The sequence below is a fragment of the Pseudochaenichthys georgianus genome, chromosome 20 (genome assembly GCF_902827115.2).
Source record: "Pseudochaenichthys georgianus chromosome 20, fPseGeo1.2, whole genome shotgun sequence".
Taxonomy (NCBI): domain Eukaryota; kingdom Metazoa; phylum Chordata; class Actinopteri; order Perciformes; family Channichthyidae; genus Pseudochaenichthys; species Pseudochaenichthys georgianus.
The window spans coordinates 14,968,563-14,979,618 of record NC_047522.1 but is presented as its reverse complement, the minus strand read 5'-3'; the positions used below and the strand labels follow the sequence as shown (position 1 = coordinate 14,979,618).

Below are 11,056 nucleotides of genomic sequence, written 5' to 3'. Positions count from 1 at the left end.
TATATTTGCCATGCTTTCTGTTTGGTCTTGTGTTGCCCTCTAATGTTGGTCACAAGTCTCATACAAATTAAAAATTCTAGAATTTGAAAATAAGACCAGCAAATGTCACCAAACCCCAATCCTCAAGCTTAAACACTCACATGACTTCCTATCACAATAAAGGATATTTCCATGAATCACCAATGACAAATTCAGGGGATTAAACTGACAGTATTTAAAATCTTAACACCTTTGTAAAAAACACTTTTATATATATATTAAACATAAACATTACATGCTGCCCCCTGATATCACTATGGGATTATTTGTCCTTGACTAAGACATTCTGTATTTCCATGCTGTCTCATCAACACTTTGCTTGTATAACCCTGTGTATCATAATGCATTACAATCAAGAAGACATAACCATCTTGTGTTGTCCATTTATAAAACTCAACTATTAATGTTTTAAAAGTACTTAATATCTATTCCCTTATTTAAAAGAGTTGGCTTTTTGAGGTTTGGTGCCTCAGTTGGACTTCAATATCATAGTGACATTTCTATGTTTCTTTTGGCTAGCACTCAACACACTGGCCGTTTCTCAATGTCGAGGAGGCTTGCTAGGTAGCACATGTATGCTGGGCATTTAAACAGTCCTTCGGCGCCACTCGATGACGTAGTATACTTGAAATAGTGGCCGTTTCTCAATCGCGAGGATGCTGGCTTGGTAGTCGCGTACTTCCAAGTCACTTCCTTCAGAAACGAAGCAAGTATGCTTCCTTGAAATATTGGCTTGGAAGCCAGTATCCTCGAGATTGAGAAACGCCCTCTGTCTGTGAAAGGTCAAGGGGCGAGACATTTCCGACACATCTCTAAGTGGTTGACCCATCACAACAGATCCGGCCAGCCAACCAATCAGAGCAGACTGAATATTTTTCAAATATGAAGCTGAAAATGAGTATAATAGGGCCCCTTTAAATCTAGTAGCTTTAGTACACAACCCAGTGATAACTCCTTCTTAGATCGACTAAGATCCTCCTATACATTTATGTTGGTTTCAGGTACCACACACCTTTTCCATTCCATTGGGAGGTTTTAAGCTTTGTTATCTGATGGTTTTGATGAACTGTTTTAAATCCTTGTTCAATGTGTAGTTGTGCTGTTTCAGGGCTGTGTTATTGTGAATGTGTCTTGTTTTTAAATCTCTTTTGGACAACAGATCTAATCTCAGTGCAACTGCCGGATTCAGTAAAGATAAAATAACATCTTATACTTCATCTCTTCAAGTATAAGGGAGGCTGGGGGACTCCCAGCAAGAAAGTTAACATTTTCATGGCATCACTTTTCAAACACTTGGAATACTTCTAAAATATGTTACAGTAGCTTGACATGGCAGGGTTTAAAACAAACTGTGGGAGAGGTAAGTACCCACATTTAAAAGCTCCAAACTCTACCAGGAATAAGAATAAGGGCAGCAGCAATGCTTCTGTATTTGTATCACTCTTCTTCTAAAGGCCTTAAATTGTCTAGATTGTCTAGACTAACTATATGCCTAACCTTTTGCCTCTAACAAATCGTGAGGATCAGCAAAATGCCACAGACACTTAACTTTAACACACATGCACAGAGCAGGTGTTTGCAATGCATGCACACACACATAACACACATTCTTGCTGTACTGCCCAGATGAGGCACCGTGTGGTGCTAAAGGACTGGAAAGAAAAGCAGAAGTGTCTCAATATATCAACTAGAGTATGGATCAAGATACCATTTTCATCCCTGAGCCAAAACCCATGCACATTAATTGTAAGTAATACATTTCCTCAAGTACTGCACTTAAGTAGGAATTTGAGATTTTACTCAATTACTCACCACAATACATTCTGATGGGGATTATTCTCTAGTTTTATTCCACAAGATTTATTTTACAGCTTGACTTAGAAGCTACTTTGCAGATTTAGAATAGTATTAAAAAAGGTCAAAAGAAAAAGCTAATTTATGATATATTATTATAGTTTAAGCTATGCAGAAGTATATAAAATAATTGGAGAAAAAAACCACCTTTAACATGTGCAAGAAAACACGATAATATATCAATAATTATAATAAAATAATGTAATATATGTATGATTTTATAAAAGAGCATATCATGCATAATGAGCAACTTTGCATTCAGTAAAAAAACGATATATCATTATAATTATGTAAGTATTATTTTGAATGCAGGATTTTTACCGTAGCTTAATATATTGATACTAGTTTTTCTACTTTTAGTAATACTTTTTCCCTTTTGAGTAATTGTGATGTCTGTAAAGTAGATTACATTAAGTCTTACTTGGATGCCTTTCGATTAAATAAGGAGCCGCGAGGCATTCTCCAACTTCCTTATCTCCTGGCTCTTGTTGAAAATGGACTACAGCCAACTTCATCATGATCCACCAGCTCATCATATTTGGCTAATAAAAGACTAACCTGGACTTGAGCTTGTTAACTCATTACTGTTCCAAGGTGGCTTGAGGACAGGAATTAGCGCTACCTGTGCTAACTGTTGACAGTGGAGTCGGAAAAGGGAAAAAATAATTAGGATTTAAGGATGATTTATGGAAGAACTAATGGGCTGACTTTGAATTAACCTTTGAGCTTTTCCAGTAAGTGAACCATAATGTGACCCACAATGCATCACTGTGCCTTGGGCCATGCTGCTCCTTGAAGAGGTGAGTCAGCTGAAGTAATGGCTGTTTAATGGCCACTGGTCAAACCTTGTTTTCTTTGTGCGTTTGTATTAAAGAGATGAAACTAAAGATAGTGCACGCAGGCAGACAATTTTAGATTATGTTTTGTTTACATTTTTCCTTTTTCTTTCTGTGTTATTTCCTCCTGGGGCTGTGTTCAAAGCAGTGTTTAATTAAAACATGAAATCTAAAAGTAGTGGCAGTTGCACAGCAGAAACTTTTCACGGTGTCAGAAATAATGCCTGCCGCATATCATGTCGTCTTAGGTGGAACACCAGCCATTAGCGTGACCACATTAGAGGGTGTTAATCACTCTTGATAAGCAGTTTCTTTTCAAAGACTGTGTCATTTCAGAGATAGTGATTGACCTAATATCCCCTGAATGAGGAGTGTAAATCCTTCAGAGCTGATCAATCATGATGGACTGTTAAAGGGCAGCTCTAACATCCTGCTGCTGTGCGTCAGGCTGTGTGTTCAGCAGCAAGGTGACACTCTGTCCAAAGGTTACGCTGCATGTGCTGACCTTTATACTGCTATTGTCATACATGGTGGCAGAAACGGACAATCGCATATCTCAAATGTGTCCGTCAGTAGCCACATGCTTTGAAACTGCTGATATGAATTTCGAGAAGATACCACATGATTGTTCTTCTATCTTCTCTCCTCCACCAAGACGTGGCCTCGCCTTCTCCCTGACATCCCGATTAACTCCAACCATAAAGGGCGCTCCAATCATTTTCAGCAGATATGACCCATAAATGTCAGGCCCAGCTGCTCTTCACACCTTACCTTTGACATGTAAGGTCAGGCTCTAGTGAGTCATTATGAAAGTGAATGAGGTCCTGCCAATCTGCACCAACTCCCTCCACCCCCAGGACTTGTTTAAGAAGGGCACATCAAGCTGTTAGAGAGCATTCATTCAAAAAGTTTGCCGGCGTGAAGTCTCAACAGACAAACACTTCTCAAGCCTGGACACAGTGGTTGTGTTTGCCTGAGAGCTGGAAAAAATATGAATGGCTTTGTTGAGCTATGAAAATATCATTATTAAATTATTTTAGTGAAACACATGTAGCCTGTTCCTTAACTTTGTTGTTGAATAATGATTATTTATGCTTTGGGTTGAGATTTGTTTTGCCTTCCTAGATTTGACAAGATTCTCTTCAGTCCATTCCTTTAAAGACATCATTAGAGTCTGCTAAAACAAAGCATTGCAGCAGCACAACTTTACGGTGGTCAAATAGTCCGAAAACTGACGGTAACATGAGTTATACAAGAGCAACAATATTTTAAAGGAAGCTAAAGTTAGCTAACATTAGCCACAATATGCTTGGCAATACCAAACCAAGGATGTAGCTGCTAAATGCGGTAATTGGGGAAAATCATCATGCGCTAACACGTTTGAAAATCACCTGGTTTTCAGACAGATATACCAATTTTGACAATGGTCAGCAAAGTAAAGATTTTTTGATCGATCTGGAGATTAGCTAGCCAAAAAAAGCAATGTGCTTAGTGTGGGCCATCCCTAATTTAACCAAATAGAGTGGTGCAGGGATGGGCGGAATACCGGGAGTTTTCCCGGTGGGCCGGTACCGAAGTGGCCCGGTCGCACAATTCTCTTGCAGTTTGCAGGTACTTGCTTTCAAGCAGAACAGGGCAAACAAACTTAGCGGGAGTGTCTATGTGTTCCGTGTAATGACGTACAACGTCCTCGACAACTTCTGTAGTCCTATTCAGCCACTTGTTAACAACCATGGTTTTTCAGACACGTAAACTCTTCAAAAATCACCAGTGGGGTCACTGCTGATGTATTTAATGTCGTAGAACAAAACGTGATCCGTCTCTTAACTTTGTGTCAACCACAGACCTTATTTCGAGCTATTTTCCAAAATCCTATGGAGAAATCCCATTGACTCTGAGACGAGGGAACCGGTAGTGGTCAAATGCTAACTCACTTCCGGGTTTTAGGTCACTGCACCTATAGATATATATAGACACTAGATGACTCACCCGTGCTGCTGGCCAATGGAGACCGACGTTGCCACATGGCCGCCATCTTGCTACAGGCAGTGCTCTCATTCATAACATTATGGTTTACTATTTAAATAACCATAGCTTGCTCAATTTTCAACCAATTTTCAAACGGTTTGGTTTTTTATAAACATCAAAGATGTAGTTATCAATCAATCAATCAATCAATCAATCAATCAATCAATCAATCAATCAATCAATCAATCAATCAATCAATCAATGTTTATTTATATAGCCCAATATCACAAATGTTACATTTGTCTCAGTGGTCTTCACAGTTTGTACAGAATATCAGTATGACAATACGTCATAATATAGTGACATAATAGTTATGATACTGCATACTTATAATCATGGACTTTCATATGAAAAAAAGCAATAGCTATACACAGGGGTGCACACACATTTGTCAGTGAGGTACTCAGATGAGTACCTGGAGTCAGTGTTTGGTACTCCAACTTCTGGCTCCCCTCAAAGTTCCCATGAAGCCCTCTGTATCGTGAATGTCAACGGGGGGGGGGTGCAGAACTTCGTGACCACAGAGCGTGTGAACGTTGTGATCAGCTGTTTTAGCGCAGTGCTGCTGTACAGACCGACGTTAACAGCAGCCCTGTCTGTGCACACGGAGACCGACTCTGTCGTCCGGTGATCTAACCGCTAATATTTTATATATAAAAATCGGTCTCATGTTATCACTCTGTAAGACAAGAGTTGTTAATTTAGCAATGCCTTAGCTTGAAGAACAGGGACGCAACTAATGACAATAGCATATGGTGGTATATTATTTAGATATTCACACCTTTATCAGAAGAACCAAACCAAACCAACATAAAATGAGCTCACAGACAGGCCAGTTCTGTCTCATTTATCACAATTATTTTTGACATCAGATCTTCATATCGTCCTAGTTTTGTATTTAGTTTCTAGATTTGTAAACAAATCCAGAACCTTTGAAATACGTTACCACTTCACAGCACGATGCGCTGAGTTCTTGTAGTCAAAAAAAGCCCAAGAATAATATAAACTGGGGGAGAGTGGGGTAAGTAGTGCCAATTTGTACTTAAAGTGTCTTTAAAGCAAGGGGATTACAGTAATGCCTCATCAGAAACTTTGCACTGATCTCGTCACCTTCAACATTCTCCACCAATCCAACATAGTTATAGGATTTGGATTTTTTACCTGCAAACTTCACAATGACAAAGTCACCAGCAAACAGATCCTCATCATCCTCATCCTCATCCTCATCCTCATCATCCTCATCATCATCCTCATCATCATCATCATCATCATCATCATCATCATCATCATCATCATCATCATCATCATCATCATCATCACTCTGGACATCTGAACTCTCATAATGAGTGGCATCGCTAAGTGGAATCGGAAAGTCACTCTCTTCTGAGCTACTGGAGAGCACTTTCTTTTTGGGCTTGGTTGGTTTTGACCCTTTCAGAGCCTCCTTCTTATTTCCACTCCTTTTCTTCTTTTCAGCACGTTCCTTTTCTCTGCTGTGTGTCTTCTCCAGGCCATCTTCTGCCTCATCATTGGTGGTGGAGGTTTCTTCTGAGCTACTGTACACAGCTGTTTTCTTCTTGTTTTGGTTTGATTTGCAGCTTTCAGAGCCCTTTTCTTCTCTCTTTCATTCTTTTTCTTTTCCTGTTCAGCCTTTTTGTCTTCTTTTTCTTTGTGAGCCTTCTCCAACTCCATCTTCTCAGGTGTGTCGGTCACGATTCTTGTTTTCACTTTCTTTCTTACAATTTTGTTTTTCTTTCTGTGGCTTTTGGCAAGGGAAGAATGACTTCTGGAGACACATAACCCAAGTGAGCAGAAGAACAAGATTTGTCACTTGATAAGTGCTCGGGATTTGTCAGAGTGGCAGGTGGCTCTCCTGGGTCTGGATCTGCTTCAAGGAAAGGACTCAAAGAACTCAAAAGCCAGTTCACGGCATTTCATGACACCTATGCCATGAAACATTGCTGCTAGTGTCTTAATATGGTCAGCCAGCTCTTTCTCCATGTTCTCATTGAATACTCGTTTGGCGACTGCTGTTCTTTCATAGCCTGGCTTTGTTACTTCTCCTATATTTTTCTTATCCATATATCTTTTTATGGTCATCCTGCAGATCTTCATCTCCTTTCCAACCTGACGTATGGTCTTCCCCTGTTGCACCTCTTTCACTGCTCTTTCCAACTCCTCAAGAGGAGTTGAAACCCTGTCTGTCTTCCTTTTGTATTTGCGTGGCATGATGGATTTTGGTCTAAAATCACATAGTTTTAGTGATCAAATGTAAAAATACAATGTACAATAACAATAAAATACAATAAAGTAATATATAGTAAATAATCATAAATTAGGGTAAGTTGTGCCACTGGCACAACTTAACCCAGGCCCTTTGGCACAAATCACCCCATGCCCACCATTTTGAAAAAAATGCATCCCCCAGCTGTTTTGAGCTAGCATCATGCTAACTGTATAGACTCATGGTGTAGCTTACTAAAGCACTAAAACATGTGTGAACTGTTTTCAAAGTTGTCTAAATTGTTCAAACACAGCAATCAAAAAACCTTGATCATAGACATTTTACTTAGGAGGGCAAAAAATTGTTTTTTGAACTTAAATGTGCTTACCTCTCAAGCCATGTGTCTCCCTTCTTTGCAGGATGATTGAAATGGATGCCTCTTCAAAAATATGTGGTCACATGACCAACTTCTTCTATGGTTTTCTAGATAACAGGGGTGGCACTACTTGCCCCTTGGCACAAATTACCCCACTCTCCCCTACCCTGTGTCCTTTTGTGTCCTTCTGTAGTCCATTTACTGTTGTTTGTCTTGCCTTACCCCGGCTGATATCTCACTAAATCCACTGTTTTAATTGTTCTCTATATTGCCCCTATGCCCTGTAAGTGTCCTTGGGTGTTATGAAAGGCCGCCCCCCAAAATAAATGTATTATTAGGGCCCGAGCACGGAGCGCTAGGACCCGACGGCGTCCTAGCACGAAGTGCGAGGAACCCATTGTTCTCTGTAGTAGTATTATTATTATTATTTTTCTGCTGGTGTTTCCTGTTTTTGAGGCCTTTAGGACGCTGACAAAGTTGTATAATTTTGCAGACGCCAGGACTGGTGAAAACTACAATATTCTGGAGTCAATGGGTTCAAATTGTCCAACTTGCTCGCTAGCGCCACCTATCAAAATCCCATTTCGGAATACATTTACAAAGTCGCACCTGACATTTTTGCACACATATCCGGGAGGACCTGCTCTAGAAATAATCCTCTTGGAACCCTAAGCTCCGCCTACATTTTTTTTTAATTTAGCATAATTTACATAAACAGTTAAATATTCACTTCAATTTCAATTTTCAGTTTTTCAACACCAAACTTCGTATACAGCATCGGTGGAGGGTCAGACACATTACCCTAGGAGAAGAGCATGTTCAAACGATAAATATTTCCGCCATGAATTAAAACGTACTCGCAAAAAGGCGGGGCTTAGAAAGAAATGCTCATAACTCATCAACAATGTATCCAAACATCACAGATTGTAGTAAATAGGTTCAGTCTGTCTTGGGGAATAGGCACACCAAAGTATTTTCATTTTGGACAATAGGGGGCTCCAAAAACACCACCAATTTATAACTCAAAAGCAGATGGACTAATCTTTTTTTTTTTTGTACACATACTCTCGGGGTGACTACAAACTCAGATTTAAAGTGTCGCAACCATAGACTGTATATATAAATGGACGTAGGGTCCGTGACGTCACCCATAGGATTCTGCAGAGTTGCCGTGAAGCCCTTAGTAGGCGGAGTCGGCCACTAACGGCTCAACAGTGACGTCAGTGTTCAACTCCCGCCTTCTCCAAATAAGGGCAAAGAGGCGGAGCCGAGGCCGAGTTCCAGAGCTAGCTGAAGCTACCAAGTTAAGCTAACATGCTCCCCATCTGCACACTGCCGTCGCATTTTACGTTTCTAAGGTAAGCGGCCATGAAACTATTCAGCAAAACTATAAATAATAATCTAAGTTATTGAGTTTTTAGCATAATACTTCAGAATCTTAAAACCCCTTAACGTTTGTATGCAATTGTGCTGAATTCAACTCTGGAATCAAGCAAATATTAATGTGTTTGCATGACATTAGTTATTTGTATTTTGATATCACTTAATTATACGTTTAAGTCAAGCTAAGGTACATGTGATGGTAGCTAGTTAGTGCTCTTACCTGTGAGGCCTCCTCCAAACAGCATAATAACCAGACTGTATCATTCAAACTAAGTACCAGTTCTAGATCCTTGACTTTAGACAAACAATTCAAAAGACAACATGTATTTAAAGACCAATCTTTATTTGAATGTGCCCCTTAACCTGATATATTAGTTATACAGTAATAGTATTGACAATCTAAAAAAACTGAGCAACTCAACAGTCAACTTTATGTTTCTTATTGTCTAAAGCATTTATTATTTTCATTTCCCCCCTCTCATATTCAGTGTGGACGGATTGAGACAGCATGGTGTCCAGAGAGCTGCAGAGACTTCAGGGAGAAACCTCTGTGATGGACGTCCTGTCTGTTGGTTTGGAGAGGACTGAGGGTCTTTCCTCAGCGAGGAGGACCAGGGCTGATGGAGGAGCCCATGCTGGGCATAGCTGATACCAACTGCACAGGCCTAGTCTGTCACTTTATTTGACTAAATGTGTTTACTTATAAATGTAATAGGTTTACACCTTCTGTCCATATGTGCTTTTTATTTAAAACATTTGATTAACTTTTGGTTCACATTTCAATAAATTGTATTTGTATTTGCATCCTTTCGTCCATTATTCTTACTGAAAATGTTAGATTACACATTCACATCTGACTGAAGATTGGCCCCATTTATTTGTGACGTTGCAAACTCTGCGGTACAAGGCACAAGTGATGTGAAGCTCATAAAGTGAGGCAAATAGAAATAATCAGCTGATGGAGTGTCTCATAACATCAGCTTTTAATGTTCCTCTTGGATGCTCTTCTTGACCCTCAGAGAAGGAGAACATGTCGTGTCTTTCAGGTATGTCCTTTCCTAACAAAAATGACAGGAAACATAAAACATATTATTGCAGAACAAGTGTGTTATTTATGAAAGCGTTGTGTTTGTGTGTTTAGGGGCTGTAGATATAATTATTTTGTAATGGTTTTTTGTTTTTTTTAACAGTGAGCAATCAGATTATGAATGAACAGTATGAAGTTCATCAACATTAAAATATATGTTATTATCAAAATAATATTTAACTGTTACAAAACGTAGTGCAACTGTAGAAGCTTGCTCTGTTGTCTCACTGAAAGAATAACTTTTACCACGTTTTTACAGACAATATTGAGAGATAAATAGTAGCAGTTCTCACTATGTGTTAAATATCTTTGCCTTCAATACATTAAATTAGAAAGCTGACAAAGTCATATTGCTAAATATCTAAAATGTAACTTTTTGCATGGAATACACCCTCAACTTAACTGATGTGTAGGTGATCTAGTATTTAGTATTGTTTATTGGAATGTATATCAGTGTATTCAAGTCAATACTTCATTCATTTTAACCAATATCTTTCTTGATTCTTTGTACAGTATGAAAAAAGAGTCTTTGTACCTGAGCTGAAGTTCACTGCTGTGAGGAGTCCAGTTCTGTCTCTCACTCTCTGGTCCAGCCTGTCTGCATCACCTGGACACTTTAAACAAACAGATATTATGTAAAGTACCATGTGTACAAACAATATAACTGATTCTCTTCTGAATCATGTTGGATTGTGTATTGTCCGAGTCAGGGTCCTTTTTATTTTACTGTAACTTTGGAAGTTGTGTTACCAATGCTTACTGTTTATTTGATAACCATTTGGTAATGCAATTAATAAAAACAATAAGGTTTGGGTTCGTTCTTCAGATGACTGTGACGTTAACGTGTAAGCTCGATAATGAACTCCAGCTCAACCAACCATATTGTAATATCTAAGTAATCATCTTGAAATATGACATTAATAATTGTAATATATATATATATATATCTTATACACCTTGAATTCTTGTTGGCCAATGATACACATACCCTTTGAAGATGAGCTGGGAAATGTAATACTGTTGGCACAACACCATCTTTAAGCCGGACAGTCTGCCCCGTCCTGTCAAAGTCCTCACAACTGAAGTGCTCACTGCAGAGCAGTGTCCTGCCACAGGACACAAAACCGTCCCTTATTTGGGCAACTTCCCACTGCCTCCTCCTCTCTCCGGTTTTGGGAAACCTTAAAAACATGAGAAAGGTAGCCAGATATATAAATTATTGTCCTCCC

At 39.1% G+C, this 11,056-nt stretch overlaps 1 protein-coding gene and 1 long non-coding RNA gene across 2 annotated transcripts in view; one reads left to right on the top strand and one right to left on the bottom strand.

Moving 5' to 3' along the window:
• The window catches only part of med1l (mediator complex subunit 1-like), a 44,439-nt gene extending 35,465 nt beyond the window's left edge, over positions 1–8,974 (bottom strand). The window contains exon 1 of the mRNA XM_071206886.1: positions 8,961–8,974. The gene's annotated coding sequence lies outside the window, so the exon portion shown is untranslated. The remainder of the gene's footprint in view (positions 1–8,960) is intronic.
• On the top strand, positions 8,657–9,544 carry LOC139435875 (uncharacterized). Its single transcript, XR_011645085.1, has 2 exons — positions 8,657–8,715; positions 9,229–9,544. It is a non-coding gene; the product is annotated as an uncharacterized lncRNA (long non-coding RNA).
• The last annotated feature ends 1,512 nt before the right edge of the window (positions 9,545–11,056 follow it).